This window comes from Empidonax traillii, unplaced genomic scaffold (assembly GCF_003031625.1).
Source record: "Empidonax traillii isolate 1590-97213 ecotype Southwest subspecies unplaced genomic scaffold, ASM303162v1 scaffold167:size2001844, whole genome shotgun sequence".
Taxonomy (NCBI): domain Eukaryota; kingdom Metazoa; phylum Chordata; class Aves; order Passeriformes; family Tyrannidae; genus Empidonax; species Empidonax traillii.
The window spans coordinates 1264424-1280465 of NW_020955360.1; the positions used below are offsets into that span (position 1 = coordinate 1264424).

General features: G+C 37.0%; 1 protein-coding gene across 3 annotated transcripts in view; it reads left to right on the forward strand.

Moving 5' to 3' along the window:
- Positions 1 to 2775: 2775 nt before the first annotated feature.
- Positions 2776 to 16042, forward strand: part of TRMT9B (tRNA methyltransferase 9B (putative)) — a 92261-nt gene continuing 78994 nt past the window's right edge. For 2 of the 3 annotated variants that reach the window (XM_027885532.1, XM_027885530.1), the window contains exon 1: positions 2776 to 2865. The gene's annotated coding sequence lies outside the window, so the exon portion shown is untranslated. Of the gene's footprint in view, positions 3043 to 16042 lie in introns of all 3 variants that reach the window. The other variant, XM_027885531.1, reaches the window with a different exon arrangement.

Sequence of the window (16042 nt, forward strand, 5' to 3'; positions counted from 1 at the left end):
AGATGTCAGATCTCAGGAAAGGCAATCGGAATAGACAAGAATGCATTTGGAAATGTGTTAGCTTTTCCTAAAAGTGTGATTTTGGACATCAGAGAAGTCCTGGAATGCCTGCCAGGCTGTATTCTCTGTGCCCACAGGGCTTTTAGCACTGTAGTTGCCCACCAGGCAGCATAAGATGAATCATCATGAAAAGCAAACAAGACAACTTTACTTGAGAGAGAGAATATAGAATATGAACAATCCAACTGCCATCTGTATGTTTTTCTGATGAATGGCATTATCATCTCTTTTTGTGCCAAATGAGTAAACTGTTTTCACCACACAAATACTGTCTATTCCACACATGACATGCTAACTACCAAGCACAAATTTCAGGGTGATGTTTGCAATGTGAGTTCACTCTGCCTGCTGGAATCCTGTCCAACAAGTTCTGGTTAGAAAACTAATGCCAAAAGAAGTGTAGGTCTGTGATGAGTGTTAGGTCATCAAAACTCTGCAGCTTTCCAGGAACTTGTAAAATGCAGCTGCATCCATTATTCTCACATTATTAATTAAGTACTTGTTAGCAACCAGTTCACTCAGTTACAGAGAGATGTACAAGCTGAAAATGTGTAACAAAGGAAAAAAAGGCAAATAGGAGGCTGTTGTGCAAGAGTGTGTCAGTAAAGAATTGGAAAAGAATAAAAAGAAGAATTAAGATGTTGAGGTATTCTCTAGTGTCTTACAGGACCTTTACAGTACCTCTAACCTGGTTTTAGTAAGAAAAATGACATTGTTGGTTTACAGTCTATTTAAGTAATACAAATATGTATTTGATACTTGCAGAAAGAACTCCTTTTAATCAATACCTAATCTTTATAAAACAAACATTTTTTCATAATAAAGTTATCGTAGCTAAACTATACTTCAAATAAGGTTTTCATATTAGCAAAACCTAGAGATCTGTATTCTCAAAAAGTATTCACTAGCTGAGATGTAGCAACTCTTAAGATCTTAAGTTTTGGCTCATTAAGTAGTGTTTCTTTGTGCAGTCTGTCTTACATATAATAAAGCCTACTCACAGATTTTCCAGTGCTTCTGTGCCAATCCACAATTTCTGGCAGCTCATGTTTATTCAATGATAATGTGCTTTCAGAGGAATAATATCAGTAATGGACCAATGGCTGCCTGAGCAAAGCTCTGTGGAAAGAGGAAAGTCATAGAAAAACTTCAGCTTTTCATATTGATTAGAGCAAACTAATTTACAGCAACAGAATATAAATATAATCAGAATTCACATTATAAGATGAGTATATAAGGGAAACAGTGTGACATGTTTGACAGATGTCCTTCCTGGTCATGGTGCTTTTGGTGTTTCTCACACAGCACTATTTAGTACTACTTGATTTTATTGAATGGTGTTTGCACTGATAAGTGCAACATTGAAAAATACTGCCATTACAGAGCAATAAAGTAAGATTTACCATGGAGCACACTTTCATTACATGGCTTTCAGGAGTAGTGCAGGAGGACTTTCTGAGGTTGTGTTTGTATGACTTCAGTCTTTGAAGGCCTAGCTAGGCTTTGATTATGCTTCTAACAGTACGTATTGCAAGCCATTTTTCCTTTAAGATGTGTCTTTATCTTGCATTCTGTATGTACCTTTCATCTCAAGATATATTTATTAAATAATTTATGATGCACTTGAGGTTTTTTTGTTCCCCCCTCCCCTCTCCACCTTTGGGGTGGAACAACCTGCTGTGTGTCAGCAACATCACTTGTTAGGACATGAAGTAAGGCACAATACCTAGCTGATACTGCAGTGCAAAGATTTGAGAGACAAAAAATGCACCTTTACATGAGATTCAACTCTTGACATTGGGCATCTCTTCCAATAACTTATTAGAACTTACTGAAGTTGTTAGGATGAGAATCTTAGTCTAATCTGAAGAATGTTGGTTTCTGAAATAGTGTTTTATTAGAAATTTCATGCTCTGACCCTGATAGAGGATCAGAGATTACCTAATGAATTACTTATGTCACTTCCTGCTGTACATTAAATTTCCATGTCGGCTCCTGTAGTTTGTATGTGATCAACTCTTTAACTCTGGGAAAAATAAATAAAATAAGAAGATAAAAAGATATTAATTTAAAATGTAGAAAAAGTTGTAGTAACTTCAAATTAAATCACATTTGGAATAGTTCACCTTTATAATAAATAGTGCTAACACAAAGAATTTTTTAGTATCTCAGACTCATAATGCAGTGATTTGTGTCTTGAAGGGGAGAGACATTTTTTAAGCATTTCCTGATACTATTTGCCAAACTCTGTTAAATGATTTACCGAGTGGTTTCAGGGTTCAGTTATTGTACAATTCTTCAGTGTTAATAAATCACTCTTTCATCTGGAATGGAATTACCAAGAAAATTATTTCTCTTGATATTTTCTTGGAAACAGTAATCAATTTTGTGTCTCATAACATTTGAATTCCATAATGGTTATATGTGTTTATTTTTTTTAAACATCTTTAATCATTTCCACATCATTTCTTTGTCTGTCTTTCACAAGAACCTCTAATATTACCAGTAGCAGTTCTGTTTCTCTGTGTTGTTCTTTGCCATATTAATTACCTCATTGGCTCTCCCTTGCCATAGGGGAATCACATTTTTCTTCCAAACTGTGCAATTTTAAAAAATAAGTAAAATAAACTTGGATCCATTTGTTCAAACCTTTATTCGCCCTTTCAAACCATAAGAAATAATGGTGTGCCATAAATCTGGTTGTTTTTTTTCCAACTGCGTCAAGTGGTCTTGTAGAAGATAATACTTGTCCTACAAAACTTGCCTGACTTTCCTGTTGAGTCATCTGCATTCACCAAAGCTATGGTGTGTCTGAAGGAGGAATGTGTCTAAAAAACTAGTGATTCTGTAACAGCGGATTCTGAATCTTCATTAAACCTGGGAGATGAGCTGGAGCTCACATCCAGTAACTCTGCTATCAAGTCATGGAAGATAGGATTGGTCTTTGGGCCTTGCAGTCCCCCTCCCTGCCTGTGCTTTATTGTGAGTAATTCAGCTTTTGAACTTTAAATGCCCCAGGATGAGAGTTGCAATTGTATTCCTTGAGAAACTGTCCCTTAGCAGAAGTCCAAACATGTGAGAAACTTTTTCCTGTTCTCCAGACTAAGTATTGTCTACCTTATTTTTATTGAATTCTTCTATTTTTTTTTCCTGCCTACAATTCTAAATGTTGTATCGGCAAACTTGTATGACCCTCCTAGTTGCTGCTTAGCCAATTGCCTTTTGACAGCATATTTGATGTCCAAAAAAGTCAAAGGAAAAAGCATATTTTCTTAGTTATTCTGGGTTTGCAAGTTATTTTCTGACATAACTTTTGGTGAAAATTTTCTTGAAACAGAACCTTTTTGTAAGGTATAAGAAGCAGTAATAAGAATTCATATTTTTAACTTGTTGTAGCTTCTCCAAAATGTCTACTGTGTTGTTGACTCAGAATAGCTTTCAGAGTAGGAGAACTGGATCTCAGCTGTGATACTTGCATAAGAAAATAAAACAAAAAATAGTAATTTTGTTGTTTTTGAGTTCTCTGACTGTGTAGATTCTCCTCATGATAAGCTTTGCAATCTTTAATTTAAAAGATTTTGTTATACAGAAGAAGGGCCACTTGTTAACAAAGCTTAGTTTGCTTGTGGTAGAAATTAAAAACATGTCTGACCGCTTTTCAAACCAGAATAGTGAATTGTGTTACAGTACCGAGAAGGCTGATACATAAAAGGAAAGCAAAGCCAAAGAAATACATGAGAAATCTTGAAATGAGAAATCTTGAAACTCAGATTTATTAAGTTATGATACATGGTAGCTGTGTTAATTCATCAGAAAAGAATGTTATTTTTTTTTAACTTAATGAGCACATGAGTCTGTTTATCACATGGCTCTATAAATAAGTGTCTTTGCAGATGTTCTCTGTTGAAAATACTTTTTCTCTCCTCAGGGCATGCTACACTATTAAATTAAACTATGAATTTCCTTGCTTATTACAGAAGACATTTAGAACACTGTGGAAGGCATAGCCCTGCCATAACTTTTTAATATCAGTTTTAAGAACTATTTATGGATTATTTCAGTAGTATAGCACTGACATATTTTAACTGGCAAAACTTTCTAATATGAAATTTACAATTTTTGTCTAATGTCAAATGTCATGTTGGCAGTGTTATCTCGAGATGACAAACCGAGCTGTTAATGACTGGACAGTTTCTTCAACAGGCAGAATAAACACCATCACAAAACTATTTCTGAAGAGGCTTTATAAAACTCTAAATAGGAAAGGATGATTGAAAAGTCAGGAGTTACAATGTAGTTTAGAAACTCTGAATTATAGTACACTCTGAAATACTCCCATTTATTTTACATTTCAACATGAGATAATTCATTATTCCTGTCTTTTACAGTAAAATACTGAGGTCACTTGGAAATTTAACTATTAGTAAAGCATAATAATAGCTTTCATTTGCATGCCCTGTTTAAATGTGGTACCTGCTGACTTCTCAGCAGTGAAATTTGTTCACATCTGGGTCTACTGACTAAGCTCATACTCAGGTAAATATTACAAACCTAGAATGTCTTTGCTTTCCAGTCAAAACTGGCTGTATTGATGCTTGCAAAATTAGGCAGTTGTCACATTATTTAAATATAGCTATTATATTTATTATATTATATTATTATTTATTGTATAGGCTATCTTGCCTGGACATAAGAAACATTCAGCATAGTTTCTACACACTGTAAATTATTTTGGAGTCTTTCTAAGGAGAACTTTCTTGGCATAGTTTCTAAGATGCACTCTTTCCTCATTAGAAGAATAACATAGGGAAACAGTATGAAACTACAAGAGATGATAAAGAGCTGCAGAATTAGCTTTGTATTTTGTGATAATACTTGTGAAATGTAAAAACTACATTATACACAGTACTGTAACAGAAGTCCTGATGGCACTGTTCTAGGACTCCATTGTACAGTGGCCAAGGATGTAGACACCCTTTGCAAAGAAATAACCCAAGGTAGTACTAAGTCATCATGTAACATTTAGTTCCAGTAGTTTGCCTAAGTTTGAATCAGTCACCAAGAGAGTAAAGGGAAGGAATGCTGGGTATGTGTATAGTTGTGATAACTTATTAGCGTTCATGCAACACGACCATCCATCAGACACTCTGAAGGAATGGAATGCAGTGTGTCTGCTATGAGGATATGTTTATGTTGGATTAGCCTATGCTAATGCTGAGTGTGATTTTCACCATTTTAATCACAGCACTATAGTACCTCTTTTAGGTGAGCCACACAGGTTACTCCTGTGGGCTGTCACTTGAGCACTCTTCAGACGTGGAAATGGTTTTCTTTCTGTATCTATAGTAACTAACTGCTGGAGTTTGCACTAAGTGCTGTGCATAGGCTGAGGGTGTATGACTTATTATTATCTGCTTTATAACTTATGCCAGAAGGCAATGTAGTATGTGGTAGCTAAATTATCTTGAAATAAAAAAGTTCATGATCTGAAGTGCTCCTGCTGTGGCGGCAAAGATGCTCATGAAGTTTAATTGACCCTGCCAAAAATAGCCTTTAGTATGTATAGAGAGATCCTTGGGTGTTATAATTTAACTTTCTTGATCTGAGAGCAAATAAAGTACAGTGGCTGCATGGGCTATAATGCTCTCAACTCCTATCACTTCTGTGCATGGTAGATAAGCCTTTTAGTTGGTGGTACAGCAATCAGCAGGTGAATTTATGTTTTATCCAAAACATTGCTCCTAATTAAATATCTTCTCAGTGGTGCCTAGTTCTGCTGAATTGTTTCTATTCAAGTGATAAACATTCCTTTACACATTGCAAATATAGCAGTAGGTGTAGTGGCAGTTACATATGGTGAAGAATTACTCAATGGCACCATCTTATCTTACCTATGTGTGGAAGGCAAGAGGTTTTTAGGATTGTGATACTACTCACTGAGCCAAGTTTCATCATGATTTATTAAAGAAATTAGTTTGAAAGCAAATCTAAGTGTAAAGAAATAATCAGGAAGCAAAATCATTATGCCGTATTTCCAAATAGAGTATTTTAAAACTTGTTGAGCTGCCACTGTTTGGCTTGTGCCTCTATGTCCCCCTGTCACCCTGCCACGTGGGCTTAGGAGCTATTGATTTCCTCTTCATGTTTTTTTTTACTACCATCTTCTTTTGGGATGGGGTGGTAAAATATGAATGAACTTGGGAATAAAAACCATGGGGGAATTACAGTCATGGAATCATGAAGGGTCTGAGTTTGAAGGAACCTTAGATATCATCTATTTCCAATCCCCATGCCGTTGGCTGGGACACTCCCCACTAAAGCGGGTTGCTCAAAGCCTCATCCAACCTGGCCTTGAACACCTCCAGGGATGGGGCATCCACAGCTTCTCTGAGCAACCCATTAGTAATATTGTGATATATTGTCATATTAGTGAATTAGTGATACTGCAATAAATATTACCTTGTTTATGCCTTTGCATATTTTCTAGGGAAAGTAATTATGAAGAAATTCTGTCTCTCATTTTATGTTTCTTGTCACCCTCTCTCTGTCACCAGGTATTTTAAAGCCTATTTCTTAGTAGTAGGTAGCAAATTACGGAGCAGGGAGTAGCATTTTGCAGAGCTCGGAGCATATGTTAAGTTTCATACTGTATCTTCTAGGACGTGTATGCAGAGAACTATCACAACCTAAAAATATTTTGTTGCCTTAAAAGCAGACAATATAACAAGCTTTCTTGTAAATTGTGAATCCAAAATTGAAGTGGAATTCATGTTACATCACTTTGTAAATACTGTGGTTTTGAAACTGTAGTTGGCAGATTGTTCTGATACTGGCATTTCATAATAAAGTTACATGAGTTTTTGAGAATGGGGCAGTATGTTCTCTGCCATGCCAAAACTACAAAGTGTAACTCCAAATACTGCAAGTTCCTGCCAGACAACACAGTTGGTATTAAATCATCCAACCCTTACATTGATAGTTTGCTGTAGTGGTCTTTTGTGCTGTTTTTCCTTGTGTAGAGATGGTTAACATGTATATTTGTCCTTGCAAGAGAAGGTAAGTAGGCTAAACACAGTCATCCTGGTTTATTGCTGTAACATCAAGGCACTGTAAAACCTGCAAACAAAGCAGATGGGAGAGAAATCTACAGCTTTCCTAATCCATTTACATAAATCTTCAGCTTTTCAGCTCTATTTTTGTGTATAAAGGGAATACCTCATGACTTCTGTGTACAATCTCTTACCTTTCCCATGCACGTAATTTTAGAATTTTTGTAGTGTCAGGATACCTGCACATCTTTAAATATTTTAATTATGAAATCCCTTTTGATTGGTTGAAATTAACCTCCTCCTAAATATCCACAAGTAATGATGGTTGTTGGCTAATTTTTACCTCATTGCTGATAAAACAGCAGATGATGAATGATCTGACAAGTATTGCAATATTCTGGCAGCAGTTATTAGTTTAATTAAATTATAAGTCATAATGTAGGGTATGGGCTGTTCTGCTGTAAAGCCTGTCTGTATGGCAGTTTGTATCCCCTTACTGAGTGCAAAATTCCTTAAATTCAATTAAATATTGGGTTAGAGTTGCATAACATGTAACAGCTGGCCTTTTTATAAATTCATACTCTAGATTATGCAGAGATAACATTTTGGAATTGAAATATCAAGCATTCTCCTGTTTTTTTTTCAGTCATGCCAAAACCCACAGTATCAAAGTCATAATCCTCGAGGTCTTGGAAAATAAGTTGGGTATGATTTTAAACCCTGCTACTGTGCTGACAGGGCATAAGCATAAAGCAAAGAGACAGGATAATACTAATCAGCAAATCACCTGCTTCTGGCTCCTCCCAAGTTTCAGCTGACTTCCAACCAGACCTGAGAAGCAAGCTGTTAGAATTATCTTCCTCTAGGCACTGGGCAGCAGTTTCCAAGTCAGCTTGCTCCACTGTGCCTGCAGAAACTTGGTGAAAAAAGCAGATTTTATCTTGCCTGGGGATTGCAGTCTGCTGCCTATAAAGATGGTGTTGACAGTGTGTTCCCTATTAAAATTGCAGTGGTACAGTATACAACTTACATAATTATCCACTCGGTAATAGAACTCTTCAAAGCATGTCTTTACCAATCTCCTTTTAATATAAATGGGGACAATAGCCCAGGGCTTTATCTGAAAACACCCTTTTCTGCTTTTAGTATATCCTTGACTCATCAACTTCACTTATTCATTCATGTCCCTATGTCAGATAGGCAGGTTGGAAAGTCTCTGTTCTGGCAACCGATCCCCTGGTACTAGGGACCATTGCCTTGCACTTCAGAAAAACTGTTTCTAGTCTTAATGTATGTCAAGAGAATCACAGAATCATGTATTTTGAAAGGGAACTCTTGAGATCATTTAGACTAACCCACATGCTCTAACAGTGTAAGCTAGAGCCAGTTGTCCAGAACCATGGTCATTAGAATTTTAATATCTCCACAGATGGATATTTCAGAGCCTCTCTGGGCAACCTGTGCCAGTATTTGACTGCTCACACAGTCAAAGGTGTCATCTTGTATTCAGATGGACTCTCCTGTGTTTTTCTTTGTGCCCATTGCAACTTGACCCATTGCTGGCCGATACTGGAAAGTCTGGCTCCCTCATCCTTGTTCCCTCACATCAGGTATTTAGAATTATAGATAGTTTGGATTGGAAGAGACCTTTAAAGTTCCTCTAGTACAACTTCTCTCATGATTAATATGGATGATGCTCTGCCACTGAACTATACCCCCCCAAGCCATTACGCCCATTGATGAACCTGAGCTTTCCCTTCTCCAGGCTGTAGAGTTTCAGCCTCTCCTCATGCAAAATATGCTCCAAACCCTTAATCATCTTTGTGCTGGACTCATTCCATAAAGTCCATGTCTCTCTTGTACTTGGGAGTTCAGACCTGGTCATGCAGTGCTCCAAACTATGGCCACACCAGTGCTGAATAGAGGGGAAGGATCACTTCCTTTGACCTGTGGGCATTGCTCTTCATAGCCCAGGATGGTGTTGGTCTTTGTTTCTCTGAAGGTGCACTGCTGGGTCATGGTCAGCTTGTTGTCCACCAGGACCCCAAGGGCCTTCTCTGCAGACCTGCTTTCCAGCAGGTTGACCCCCAGTGTATATGATGCCTGAATTTATTCTTCTCCACAGTCTTCTTCAAGACTTTGCATTTCCCCTTATTAACATTCATGAGGTTCCTCTTGAACCAATTCTCCAACTTGTCAAGGTCCCACTGAGTCGTAGCACAACCACGTGGCGTTTCAGCCACTCCTCCCAGTTTTTCATCTGTGAACTTGCTGAGCTGCACTCCGTCACATCATTCAGATCATTAGTGAAGCTGTTAAACAGTATTAGCCCCAGTAATGATCCCTGGATTACACCACTTGTGACTTGGCTCCAATTGGACTTTGTGCTGCTGATCACCACCCTCCAAGCCTGGCCATTCAGTCAATTTCCAATCTCTCTCACTGTGTAATTATCTAGTCTTTAACTTGTCAGCTTGTCTATGAGGATGTTATAAGGTCAGCCTTACTAAAGTTTAGGTAAACAGCTTTAGCTGCTTTTTCCCCACATCCAACAGGCTAGTCACCTCATTTTAGAAATTATCAGATTGGTAAAGCATGATTTCCCCTTTGCAAACCCATGCTGACTGCTCTGAATCACCCTCTTTCCCTTCATGGGCTTGGAAATGGTTTCCAGGATTATTTTTTCCATCTTTTCATGGTTATAAATTGCTGCTAGATTGTTTGCCAGTGGTTGCAGAGCTCAGATAGTAAATAGGAAAGCTGTTCTATTATTAATTTTTAGAGACACCTAAATTATGAAATCCTGGATTTTCCAAAGTGTCTCTCAGTTATCTGATGGAGATTAAATTGAAAATTTCTCTTGCAGACAGTGAATGAGAAGAGGTGTAGAAGAGGAGCGAGTAGAAATCCCGTAGATCATTACAGACAGTGAGACTTTGGCCACTAAGGGGAAAGTTTGTTTGGGATGTGTGGACAAAACATTGTGTTTGCAAAGTTTTCTCCTATTTGAGCAATTCTGCATTGCAATTGACTTGATTAAAAAAATACGTCTACCACACCCAGTTAATGCCAATATTTATTTTTTTTATTAAAGCATAATGAAACCCTGAAGACTGACACAAAACCAGGGGCCTTACAAAGGTTTGACTATATTGCTTAAAATTTTTCCTTCAAAATTATTTACTTCTATTTTGGGTTTTTAAGATTGTGGTTAGACCAACAGGAATATGTGAGGCCAGTTCCCCTATTCCATTTAGTTGGATATTGCCTTATCCAGGAGTGGATCTGGAGAATCTTGTGTGGGCAGGTGAGATGTTGCTTACCAAACTAATAATGACAGAGAGGGAAAGAAACTGGAATCTGTCTGAAGATGCCTCAAAACAATGTATATTTTGATAGCTAATTTTCCTTTGCTTGCTAATCAAGGAAGACAAAATCATTCCTGCTGCTCAGACACTTGTTTTTTTCTTTAGCCTTTCCCTCAAACATCAGTATTCCTTCTCTTTTTTAGATGTGAGGAAATCAGACAAAAATCTAGGTAGAAAGGTAGCTGGGCAAAATGAAATGATGATGCTTTATAAATAATCCCGTTTTGATTTGAATGTACTGAATATACTCAGAGAAGTTATGTGTTTGGATGAGGTGCGTGTAAAATTAAAGGTCTAAGAGAAAATTTGAAGATGACTGACAAAAGCTTCTTGCTCTTGTAATTGAAGGTTAAAAAAAAAAAATTCATTGTCATCACCACATTGTTAATAGTGTTGAACAGCCTGATTATTGCAACAGTTAAAAAACAAAATTATGAAAATTAGCTGTGCTGGCCAGATAGAGAGAAAATAATTTTTTACTTATTACCATGGCCTGTTTGTGAAAATGCTAGTAAGAATTCAATTACACTACTCTTGTGAGAGCCAGCACATCAAACTTCCAAATTCTTTCTTACTTGATTTATCTTTTAGATTCCTCCTTGCAGTTTGGAATTTGATCAGGGAACTGGGCTATGTATTTTCACAACAGGTTCTGAAATTTCTTCATCTTGTTCTGATCATTTTCTTTGTCCTGCCCTTTCTTCAGTAGTTTATGACTTAGCTCAGTATTCCATCTGCTCTTTCTTTTTAAATTTGGTGGTTTTTTCTTTTGGTAAGCATTTTCCTGTAGTACAAGAATAATACATTTATCATGTCTTCGATGTACAATTCTATTCTATTCCATCTCCTGCAAAGTGACTGCAGGCACAGAAGTGTAGAGTTTATCAGCCTTAATGAGGTTGATTGATACAATAAACAAGTCAGAGATGAAAGCTTATCTGTTATGAATATGGTTTATCTCATGTTATGAGACACCTAGGATTTTGAATATGGAAGAATGACTGGTAGTTTCAGGTCAATCCCTGTATGAAATTCAGTGCCTACCAGGAAATGTCTAAAACATGTGCTAGTCTGGTTTAACTGCTTTTTCTTTTTGTGTTCAGTGCTGCTCTGTTTTGAAGAATGCAACTAGTTGCTCTCCCACTAGAAAATATACAAAGTTTGTAGTGTAAGAAATCAGGTGAAATTCCGCAATTGGAGGATTTGGTTTTTTTAAGTAAGTTCAGAATTAGCAAAATGTGCAGACATTGCTTGATGTTTCTGAAAGCCTGGTTATCTTTAATTCAATACCGTCCTGAATCTTAGAATTTGCTGTTGGGAAGACTGCCATGCTTTCATATCCCTAATTTAATTTACCTATTAAGAAACTTGGTGTATCTGATTCATGCAGCTAGTTTCTATTTTCATTCTTGCAGTAGAAGAAAGAAAACAAAAAGGAAGATTAAGACAGAATCATTGTTTTGTGATGACAGGACAAATGGTGTTGCTTTAGTTCTTCTTGTATTGTCTGCAGGCCTAGGAGTAATTTTGGAATATCCTGGTTGAAGAGTTATGTCCACTGATTCTCTCCTTGTAACAGTGCTTAGCATTTTGGTTGTTCAACATTCAGGTAAGGCACAATACATATAGATCTCTTGGGAAATAATGTTTTAACTCTAGAACACCCAGATTTTAATTTCAAACTTAATGGATACTGTTGGCAATTTTATTTTCTGCGTTGTCTTGCTGCTTTTATTTTCCTGTGGCAAGATTCTCATCTCACAGTTCTACAGTCAATTTTGCTTTGGCATCTAGTTCTTATTTTCCCAAGAGACATAGTTCTTGCTGATTACCCCTCATGGCTGAAGGAAAATGCAACGTACATTTGAAGAATTGTTCCTGAAAAGTAGCTTCAGTGGGATGCTTACGTAAGCAGACTGTGGTGTACCCTGTTTTTTGAAGGCATTTCTGGTACAGTGTGTGTCATTTGCTGGTCAAAACCATTAGCTGTCACTGTTTGTAATATTATTTGAGTTGGGTATTTTGTTCTTTTATTTCTTTTCTTTATTATGTATTACAGTCTCCTCTCTGGATTGTTTTGTGTTTGTACTGGTTTAGGGAGATACTGTTTCTAGACATTCTGCAATATTTTTTCTCTTGTATCTGGGCATCCTCGGAAGATGGTGTATCTTTATAAAGGGACTTGGAAAGCCATAGTTCTGTCTCTAATGTATGAGATTATTTGTGATTTTTCTAATATTTGCATATCTCAGCCCCATATGCTATCCTCTTTCTGTTAATACTTTTTTTCATTTCCCACATTTAGTGCGGGATTAGATTGTACAGGCCTCTTCTGAAATTATTTGCTGATTCACCTTTGTTTTGCCACCTGAGTGAGATTGTGCATTCTGAAAAATAGCACCATGGTATGGCGTGGAACTTATTTTTCTTGAATAATTTTATGTAAGCAGCTGTGAGACTTCTGGAATAGATATCCTCTCATGCACAACCCATTAGATACACCCAGGGATTCCTTTGTCTCTTGCTGTTGATCTAAACCAGATGTAATCCCTCAGATTACATATGCTTATTCAGCATGATAATCATTCAAAAGAAAGGTTAGCTAACATGTGGCCATTTCTGTTGTTCCTGCTGTTCTGTTGGCCAAAGTGGTGTCACTCTTTAAGGAATTGAACTGATTCTTACTGCTGAGTCTGGCCTTGACAACATGCCTATACTCACTTGTTGCATTGTTGACCTACTACAGTACTTTTTCTTTGATCTTTCTGTGTTTTTAGGCTTCTTGTACTTCTATTGCTGTTTAAGTCCTAGGGCTATTGCAGTTAAATTAGAACTCTGGTTTGCCTGTTTTTTCTCTCATTTTCTTTTGCTAGAAAGTCTTGTGAATCTTAGATCCTTATCTGCTCTGATTTCTAACACAAACAGAAGATTAGAGACTCAATTTATTGAAGTTAGGATGAATACAAGAGCATTTTCCCCCCTTTAATGCTTTCTGATGTTCACCCTGGACAGTGTGTTCTTCACAATTAATGTATTTAATTTTTCTGTAGAAGCCTCATTGGTAAAAAACTTGGATTAAAAATATATATGACAGAAAGGAAGCAAGGCAAATGCAGAGCCCAATTACCATTCCCTCTCCCATCCTGGTTTTTTTGTGGTTTTGTTTGGGTTTTTTTTTTTTTTTTGTTTGTTTGTTTTTTGTTTCACTTAAAAGGATGAGTACACAATTTATGTAGAACTCCTAAGGAACCAGGGCCTTGCAAAGCCAAAGGTAGATGATGGAAAATACGAATGAGCTTCTTCTGCTCTCTCCTTTTAATCTGCCTTTGAATCTGTTGATCTGCCATGGCCACTGCTACTATTTTTTTCAATGGAGCCCTGCCTTTGACACTGACAGACTTAGGATTTTATCTCTTAGATTTCAGAAAAACATGCCCACCAAGTGCAGTTTGTGTTATTGTTTAATTATTTCTTTGAAAACCTTTCCAGTTAAATGAAAAAACAGAGGCATAATTTGTCCAGCTGCTCAACCTTGTCATCAGGGACATGTTCCAGGGATAAGCAGGATTTAGCAGAGGTTAAGGGGGAACATTTGTACAAGAGCTACTTGTTAATATATTAGTGACGTTTGACAGAAGGATTCACTTCAGGCAGGAGCTAAGTGTGGGCTTGGTACATCAGCTGATCTCTGACAATAAGCTCCATTCTAAACTAGATCTCTCAATCTTTTAAGGCTCATCAATTTCTAGAATAAAATTTATTGCTTTTTGAGATGATCAGGTAAACATTTACTCTGATAAAGATTTAATGGAGGAAGTCCAGTATTCATAGTAATTTTCTCGAGAAAAGTGCAGTGGAACTACAATGTTAGCTTTTAGTACCTTGACAACTTCTTCAAAAACATATTTTCTTTGGCATAAGCTCTTACACATGACCTGTGTCAGTTATGTCTTCCATATTAACTGCTAACACAGGATGTGATATAAAGAAACCCAGAGCATATCTGAATTAAATTTGGCATTGCTGCAGGAAAGAGCCAGTTAATGTCCTTGTGTAATGCTTATGTAATAGATTAGATTCTCTGCCTGACTATTCTAGTTGTCTGTGGTGGTTTATATAAAGCTTGCCAGCTTGTTAGTACTCAATTAGCTCATTCACCATGAGTAAACTAGTTTTCTAGCTTATAGGAGGAATGCGCTTCCAATCCTCTAATTGGTTTATGCATATAATCTTTTCCACACACCAACAAGTGCAAAAGTTGACTTGCTAACAGAATCAGAGAATAAATTGAGAGGGGAGAAAAGATAAAGAAAGATATAAACTCAAGCTATATGGACAGCTTATACATTAATAGTACCATTTGTTGTTCCTTCAGTTCTTTCTGGTTATTGGGGAAACAGATATATCTTAATATAGATGAGATCACAGTTCACCTAATGTATAAAAATGTTTGGGTTTTGAAATATACAGTTGCTGTCAAACTCTCAAACCAACTTTTTGTATAAATATTATTGTAACATTCTACATATTTTAATGGGAAATTAATTTTTTAATAGGAAATTGTACATTCAATAAAACTTATAAATCTGGTAAAAGAGGAAATTCTCTCTTTAGAAAGTACATTTGGAGATACCATGTCAATGTTAGTTCAGGGTCGTTGAAAAATTAGCCTCTTTTATGGCATAAAAGATGATCTTTTAGGGTTTTTAAATGAAAAAAGCCAAAAGCTTTGCCCTATGCCAGTGAACCTCTGTTCAATGGATAATGCCTTCTACGCAAGCAATTTATATACCTGATTTCAAGATACCCCATACTCTCTTGAAGGAACTGCACCTTATGAATATTCTCAGGCTGGACACCCAGTTCTGACTGTTACTTGGTAAGAATGAAATATTTTATGGTGTGCCTGTTCCTTTGATCTTCTTTTCTCCCTTATAATCCCAGAAACATTTATTAAAGAAGCTGGATGTATTGATTCCCCCCAAGCACACCAAGTCTCTGAGACAGAAAAGAATGGCACCTTGCAGAAGGGAGTGCTCCTGGGAGACCTCATTTCACCCTTCTAGTACTGAAAGGGGACTTATGAAAAACAGGGAGAGTGACTTTTTACATGGGCGGATAGTGACAGGACAAGGGAGAATGGTTTTAAACTACAAGATGAGAGGTTTAGATTAGATTTTAGGAAAAAAAACTCTTTACTGTGAGGGTGGTGAGGCACTGGAACAGGTTGCCTGGTGAAGTTATGGATGCCCCATCCCTGGGGGTGTTCAAGCCCAGGTTGGATGGGCCCCTGAGCAACCTGGTCTAGTGGGTGACATCCCTGCCCATGGTGGAGGGGTTGGAACTTTGGAACTAGATGATCTTTGAGGTCCTTTCCAACCCAACCCTTTCTATGGTTCTATGGTTCTTGTAGGGTCTCCTTCAGGTACTGACTTGCTCAAAACAAGCAGATCTCTGAGAGCTTCCATTCTCTCTCAAAATGAAGGATACTTTATTTTCCACAGAATGAGATAGTAACTGAAAATGATGATAACCCTAACAGCACTCCTTGATTTTGCTTTATTG